Raw genomic sequence first — 8,777 nt, 5'->3', positions numbered from 1 at the left:
TTCTTCTTCTTCTTCTTCTTCTTCTTCTTCTTCTTCTTCTTCTTCTTCTTCTTCAACATATAATGTATTATTTGTTTCAGAGGTACAGGTCTGTGATTCAACAGTCTTACACAATTCACAGCATTCACCATAGCACATACCCTCCCCAATGTCCATCACACAGCCACCCCATACCTCCCACCCCCACCACTCCAGCAACCCTGATTATTTCCCGAGATTAAGAATTCCTCATATCAGTGAGATCATATGATACATGTCTTTCTCTGATTGACTTATATTGCTCAGCATAATACCCTGCAGTTTCATCCTCGTTGTTGCAAATGACAAGATTTCATTCCTTTTGATGGCTGCATAGTAGTCCATTGTATATATATATATATATATATATATATATATATATATATATACCACCTCTTCTTTACCCATTCATCTGTGGTTGGACATCTTGGCTCTTTCCACAGTTTGGCTATGGTGGACATTGCTGCTATAAACATCGGGGTGCACGTACCCTTTCGGATCACTACATTTGTATCTTTGGGGTAAATACCCAACAGTGCAACTGCTAGGTCATATGGTAGCTCTATTTTCAACTTTTTGAAGAACCTCCACACTGTTTTCCAGAGTGGCTGCACCAGCTTGCATTCCCACCAACAGTGTAGGAGGGTTCCCCTTTCTCCGCATCCCCACCAACATCTGTCGTTTCCTGACTTGTTAATTTTAGCCATTCTGACTGGTGTGAGGTGGTATCTCATTGAGGTTTTGATTTGGATTTCCCTGATGCCGAGTGATGTTGAGCACTTTTTCATGTGTCTATTGGCCATTTAGGTGTCTTCTTTGGAAAACTGTCTGTTCATGTCTTCTGCCCATTTCTTGATTGGATTCTTTGTTCTTTGGGTGTTGAGTTTGATGAGTTCTTTATAGATTTTGGATTCTAGCTCTTTTTCTGATATGTCATTTGCAAATATCTTCTCCCATTCTGTCGGTTGTCTTTTGGTTTTGTTGACTGTTTCCTTTGCTTTGCAAAAGCTTTTTATCTTGATGAGGTCCCAATAGTTCACTTTTGCCCTTGCTTCCCTTGCCTTTAGCGATGTTTCTAGGAAGAAGTTGCTGCGGCTGAGGTCGAAGAGGTTGCTGCCTGTGTTCTCCTTTAGGATGTTGATGGACTCCTGTCTCACATTGAGGCCTTTCAATCATTTGGAGTCTATTTTTGTGTGTGGTGGGAGGAAATGGTCAGTTTCATTCTTCTGTATGTGACTGTCCAATTTTCCCAACACCATTTTTTTTCTTATGTTAATCCCCACACATTACATCATTAGTTTTAGATGAAGTGTTCCATGATTCATTGTTTGTGCATAACACCCAGTACTCCATGCAGAATGTGCCCTCCTCAATACCCACCACCAGGCTAACACATCCTCCCACCCCCTCCCCTCCAGAACCCTGTTTGTTTTTCAGAGTCCATCGTCTCTCATGGTTCGTCTACCCCTCCGATTTCCCCCACTTCATTCTTCCCCTCCCGCTACCTTCTTCTTCTTCTTTTTTTTTTTCTTAACATATATTGCATTATTTGTTTCAGAGGTACAGATCTGAGATTCAACAGTCTTGCACAATTCACAGCGCTTACCAGAGCACATACCCTCCCCAGTGTCTTATCACCCAGCCACCCCATCCCTCCCACCCCACCCCCCACTCCAACAACACTCAGTTTGTTTCCTGAGATTAAGAATTCCTCATATCAGTGAGATCATATGATACATGTCTTTCTCTGTTTGACTTATTTCACTCAACATAATAGCCTCCAGTTCCATCCACGTCGTTGCAAATGGCAAGATCTCATTCCTTTTGATGGCTGCATAATATTCCATTGTATATATATACCACATCTTCTTTATCCATTCATCTGTCGATGGACATCTTGGCTCTTTCCACAGTTTGGCTATTGCCCAACACCATTTTTTGAAGAGACTGTCTTTTTTCCATTGGACATTCTTTCCTGCTTTGTCGAAGGTGAGTTGATGATAGGGTTGAGGGTCCATTTCTGGGCTCTCTATTCTGTTCCATTGATCTATGTGTCTGTTTTTGTGCCAGTACCATACTGTCTTGATGATGACAGCTTTGTAATTGAGCTGGAAGTCCGGAATTGTGATGCTGCCAGCTTTTCTTTTCTTTTTCAACATTCCTCTGGCTATTCGGGGTCTTTTCTGGTTCCATACAAATTTTAGGATCATGTGTTCCATTTCTTTGAAAAAAGTGGATGGTATTTTGATGAAGATTGCATTGAATGTGTGGATTGCTCTAGGTAGCATTGACATCTTCACAATATTTGTTCTTCCAATCCATGAGCATGGAACGTTTTCCATTTCTTTGTGTCTTCCTCAATTTCTTTCATGAGTATTTTATAGTTTTCTGAGTACAGATTCTTTGCCTCTTTGCTTAGATTTATTCCTAGGTATCTTATGGTTTTGGGTGCCATTGTAAATGGGATTGACTCCTTAATTTCTCTTTCTTCTGTCTGGTTGTTGGTGTATAGGAATGCCATTGATTCCTGTGCATTGATTTTATATCCTGCCACTTACTGAATTCCTGTATGAGTTCTAGCAGTTTTGGGGTGGAGTCTTTTGGGTTTTCCACATAAAGTATCATATTCTCTGCAAACAGTGAGAGTTTGATTTCTTTTTTGTCGATTCAGATGTCTTTTATTTCTTTTTGTTGTCTGATTGCTGTGACCAGGACTTCTAGTACTATGTTGAATAGCAGTGGTGATAGTGGACATCCCTGCCATGTTCCTGACCTTAGGGGGAAAGCTCTCAGTTTTTCCCTATTGAGAATGATATTCGCTGTAGGTTTTTCATAGATGGCTTTTATGATACTGAGGTATGTACCCTCTACTCTGAAGAGTTTTGATCAAGAAAGGATGCTGTACTTTGTCAAATGCTTTTTCTGCATCCATTGAGAGGGTCATATGGTTTTTGTTCTTTCTTTATTAATGTATCGTATCACATTGATTGATTTGTGGATGTTGAACCAGTCTTGCAGCCCAGGGAGAAATCCCACTTGGTCATGGTGAATAATCCTTTTAATGTACTGTTGGATCCTATTGGCTAGTATTTTGGTGAGAATTTTTGCATCCATTTTCATCAAGGATATTGGTCTGTAGTTCTCCTTTTTGATGGGGTCTTTGTCTGGTTTGGGGATCAAGGTAATGGTGGCCTCATAAAATGAGTTTGGAAATTTTCCTTCCATTTCTATTTTTTGGAACAGTTTCAGAAGAATAGGTATTAATTCTTCTTGAAATGTTTGGTAGAATTCCCCTGGGAAGCCAACTGGCCCTGGGCTTTTGTTTGTTGGGAGATTTTTGATGACTGCTTCAATTTCCTTAGTGGTTATAGGTCTGTTTAGGTTTTCTATTTTTTCTGGTTCAGTTTTGGTAGTTGACACATCTCTAGGAATGCATCCATTTCTTCCAGATTATCTAATTTGCTGGCATAGAGTTGCTCACAATATGTTCTTATAATTGTTCGTATTTCTTTGGTGTTGGTTGTGATCTCTCCTCTTTCATTCATGATTTTATTTATTTGGGTCCTTTCTCTTTTCTTTTTGATAATTGTAGCCAGGGGTTTATCAATCTTGTTAATTCTTTCAAAGAACCAGCTCCTAGTTTCATTGATCTGTTCTACTGTTCTTTTGGTTTCTATTTCATTGATTTCTGCTCTGATCTTTATTATGTCTCTTCTCCTGCTCGGTTTAGGCTTTATTTGCTGTTCTTTTCCCAACTCCTTTAGGTGTAGGGTTAGGTTGTGTATTTGAGGCCTTTCTTGTTTCTTGAGAAAGGCTGGTATTGCTATATAATTTCCTCTGAGGACTGCCTTTGCTGTATCCCAAAGATTTTGGACAGTTGTGTTTTCATTTTCTTTGGTTTCCATGAATTTTTAAAATTCTTCTTTAATTTCCTGGTTGACCCATTCATTTTTTAGTAGGATGCCCTTTAGCTTCCATGTATTTGAGTTCTTTCTGACTTTCCTCTTGTGATTGAGTTCTAGTTTCAAAGCACTGTGGTCTGAAAATATGCAGGTTATGATCCCAATCTCTTGGTACCAGTTGAGACCTGATTTGTGACCTAGGATGTGATCTATTCTGGAGAATGTTCCATGGGCACTAGAGAAGAATGTGTATTGTGTTGCTTTGGGATGGAATGTTCTGAATATATCTGTGAAGTCCATTTGGTCCAGTGTGCCATTTAAAGTCTTTATTTCCTTGTTGATCTTTTGCTTAGATGATCTGTCCATTTCAGTGAGGGGGATGTTAAAGTCCCCCACTATTATTGTATTGTTGTCGATGTATTTCTTTGCTTTTGTTATTAACTGGCTTATATAATTGGCTGCTCGTATGTTAGGGGCATCAATATTTACAATTGTTAGATCTTCTTGTTGGATAGACCCTTTAAGTAGGATATAGTGTCCTTCCTCATCTCTTATTGCAGCCTTTGATTTAAAATCTCATGTGTCTAATATAAGGATTGCCACCCCAGCTTTCTTTTGGTGTCCATTAGCATGGTAAATGGTTTTCCACCCCTTCACTTTCAATCTGGGTATGTCTTTGGGTCTAAAATGAGTCTCTTGCACAGCATATTGATGCGTCTTGTTTTTTTTTATCCAATCTGATACCCTGTGTCTTTTGATTGGGGCATTTAGCCCATTTACATTCAAGGTAGCTATTGAAAGATATGAGTTTAGTGCCATTGTATTGCCTGTAAAGTGACTGTTACTGTATATTGTCTGTGTTCCTTTCTGGTCTATGTTACTTTTAGGCTCTCTCTTTGCTTAGACAACCCCTTTCAAGATTTCTTGTAGGGCTGGTTTTGTGTTTGCAAATTCCTTTAGTTTTTGTTTGTCCTGAAAGCTTTTTATCTCTCCTTCAATTTTCAATGACAGCCTGGCTGCATATAGTATTCTTGGCTGCATATTTTTCTCATTTAGCGCTCTGAATATATCCTGCCAGTCCTTTCTGGCCTGCCAGGTCTCTGTGGATCGGCCTGTTGCCAACCTAATGTTTCTACCATTGTAGGTTACATATCTCTTCTCCTGAGCTGCTTTCAGGATTTTCTCTTTGTCTATGAGACTCGTAAGTTTTACTATTAGATCTTGGGGTGTTGACCTATTTTTATTGATTTTGAGAGGGCTTCTCTGTGCCTCCTGGATTTTGATGCCTGTTTCCTTCCCCAAATTAGGGAAGTTCTCTGCTATAATTTGCTCCAATATACCTTCTGCCCCTCTCTCTCATTCTTCTTCTGGGATCCCAATTATTCTAATGTTGTTTCATCTTATGGTATCACTTATCTCTCGAATTCTGCCCTTGTGATCCAGTAGTTGTTTATTTCTCTTTTTCTCAGCTTCTTTATTTTCCATCATTTGGTCTTCTATATCACTGATTCTCTCTTCTGCCTCATTTATCCTAGCAGTTAGCACCCCCATTTTTGATTGCACCTAATTAATAGCCTTTATGATTTCGACTTGGTTAGATATTAGTTCTTTTATTTCTCCAGAAAGGGTTTCTCTAATATCTTCCATGCTTTTTTAAAGCCCAGCTAGTATCTTTAAAATCATCATTCTGAACTCTAGTTCCAACATCTTACTAATGTCCATATTGATTAGGTCCCTGGCAGTAGGTACTGCCTCTTGTTCTTTTTTCTGAGGTGATTTTTTCCATCTTGTCATTTTGTCCAGAGAAGAATAGATGAATGAATGAACAAAATGCTAACAGGGTAAGAATGACCTTAGAAAAATATACACTAAACAAATCAGAAGAGACCTAAAACCAGGGGGCAAGAAATGGAAAGAAAGAAAAAAGAAAAAAAAATTAAAGAAAAAAAAAAGATTAAAAAACCCAACCAAACAAAAAGAACCCCAGAATGTGATCAAATATGATCAGGCTGGTGCATAGATCAGTGCCACACACTAGATTTTGGGTGCATTTTGGTCCATTAGAAGAAAGTGCCTCCCAAAATTTTAAAGAAAGAAAAACTTATATATGTACAAAAATAAAGGTAAATATGATGAAGGGATGGAATATGACTTTAAAGATGAAAATTATAAAATATTTTATAAAAGGAATTGATAAGATAAGAAGTTGTTTAAAAAAAAGAAAGAAGAGGATTTAAAAAAAAAAAGGGAGAGTGGCGCCTGGGTGGGTCAGTCGTTAAGCGTCTGCCTTTGGCTCAGGTAATGATCCCAGGGTCCTGGGATCGAGCCCCGCATTGGGCTCCCTGCTCAGCGGGAAGCCTGCTTCTCCCTCTCCCTCTGCCTGCCACTCTGCCTACTTGTGCTGTCTATCTCTCTGTCAAATAAATAAATAACATCTTTAAAAATAAATAAATAAATAAATAAATAAATAAATAAATAAATAAAGGAGAGAATGTGATCAGGCAGGAGACTAGAACAAAGCCATACACTAGAGATGTAGGGTATATTTTGGTCTGTTAGAAGAAACTGTATCCCAAAATTTTAAAGAGAGAACAACTTATATATATATACCAAAAATAAGGTTAACTACTATGAAGGGATAGAATATGACTCTAAAAATGAAAAATAAAAAAGCTTTTTTAAAAAAGGGATTGATAAGATGTTCGTTGAAAAAGGGAAAAAGAAAAATTCAAAAAAAAAGAAAAAATAGAATATTAAAAAAATTAACTTTAGAAGACTAAAGAATCATGGTAAAAAAGCCGTGAATTCTATGTGCAGTATTCCCCTAGTGCTGGAGTTCTGCCCTTCTCATTGATCGGTAAACTTGGTCTTGGCTGGCTGTTCTTGCTGATCTTCTGGGGGAGGGGTTTGCTCTGGAGAGCTTTTGTTCCCTGCAAGCTTTCTGTACAGCTGTGGAGGACAAGAGTGAAAATGGAGGCCTCCCAATCTCCCCCCCCCAGGAGCCGAGAACTTGGGGTCCCCCTCCTCAGTGAGCCCCCAGAGAGAAGCAGTCAATGACTCTGTCTCCCTGGTCTCTGGCCGCACCCTGTGCTCACCCGGCCTGTGACTGAGCATTTCTATCTCTGGCGCACGACCCCGTGTGGAGTCTCCAAACCCAGCAGATTCCTGGAGTGTGCTCCTGCGCTGCTCCTCCCGGGGGAGGAAGGGGAGTCTCCCTGGATCTGCCACTTGTTGGGTCCCTGCTGGAGAAGAAGTGTCCCGACTATGCCTCAGATCACGGCTTATGGCAACCCCGAGCTGGGAGTCCACTCCTAGGCTCTGTCTCTGCAGCCAGCTTCCCTGCTCTGATACCTGGGAGCCCTGCCACACTCAGGCAGCCTCAGTCTTTCTGTGACCCCAAGGGTCTTGAGACCACACTGTCCCAGCGAGGGTTCCACCTCCCGCTTAGCAACTGGAGTGACATCCCTCAGCAGAGCCGACTGCTAAAATTTCTGATTTTGTGCTCTGGTGCTCTATCATTTGCCAGTAGCAGCTGATGGAGACCCCCTCCCCCACCTTCTGTTTTCCTGAATATCGCCTCGGATTCATTTCTCCACACATCCTACCTTCCAGAAAGTGGTTGCTTTTTTGTTTGAAGAGTTGCTGCTATTCTCTTATTCGATCATTTGAGGTTGAAGATGTTCAGAATGATTTGATCCCTATCTAGCTGAATTCCTGGGACCAGAGGGAATTTAGGTCTCCTACTCCTCCACCATCTTCCTGATATGGCCTTTTGATCTTACTCTGACATATTCACCTGGCAGGGAAATTTTGTGATTGAAGGCTTCTTAAATTTCTTATTTCTTTTTTTCAAAGGAAACTTTAAAAAAACATTTATTTATTTATTTTAGAGAGAGAGCATGAGTGGGAGGGGCAGAGGCAGAGGGAGAGAGAATCTCAAGCAGTCTCTGTGCTGAGCATAAAGCCCAATATGGGGCTCAATCTCACGACCCTCATCATGACCTGAGCTGAAACCAAGAGTTACACATAACTGACTGAGCCACCTAGATGCCCCAAAGGAAACTTTAAAATTATCTTTCGGTAGTGTTGTATATTATTCCTAAAATATTTTTTCTAGGTTAATTAAAAAATGTTTTGAATTATATCCTCTTATCCCATGGAAGATTGGAGCTGTTATTCTCTGAGCCATTGAGAGGATAAACAAGACTTTGTTGTGTGTGTTTCAAGAAATTCACCACGTCAACCATGTTTGACACTCAAGATCTGCAAAATCTGGAATTTTTCTGTGTCCTTCAGTGTGCTCAGAAAACTTTCAACATATAAAGGGCCAGATGTGGCCCAATTTCTTGGTCACTTTGGATTACATCTTTTTTTTCTGAAGCCTCTCCTTCCTTCAAAGGCTCTTCAAGATGCTGAATGTCTATGAGCAGGAAATCCCAACTCAATGGATTTTCCTACTAGAACATCCACAAGAATGGAAAAGTTCACACCAGAGTCTGGATTTTGTAATTTCTTTGTTCTGTTTTCTGTGTGTTTAATTATTCACTCATTCAAAGATATTAATTTCTCACTAGGTCCAAGGCAGAGATCAAGAGAGACACAGGTTTTGCCTTCATGGAGATTTCAGGGGGAAATAAAGTGATTTTTTTGCAGCTAGAGTTGACTCAGAGGCTGAAAGATTCCTATAATACATGTCTCTATGGCTGGATAATTGAAATATAAACCATTTCACAGACACTTCTTGTTTTACCCTCACATGATGATACAGATAGTTTGAAAACTCAGATCATGTATGTTTTAGGCTTTGTGGGCCAGTGTATTAGTCAGGGTTGTCCAGAGAAATACAACCAACAAGAT

Source organism: Mirounga leonina, unplaced genomic scaffold (assembly GCF_011800145.1).
Source record: "Mirounga leonina isolate KUSES-001 unplaced genomic scaffold, KU_Mleo_1.0 Mir_94, whole genome shotgun sequence".
NCBI classification, from domain to species: domain Eukaryota; kingdom Metazoa; phylum Chordata; class Mammalia; order Carnivora; family Phocidae; genus Mirounga; species Mirounga leonina.
The sequence above is the reverse complement of the archived record's forward strand: the minus strand, read 5'-3'. Positions refer to the sequence as shown.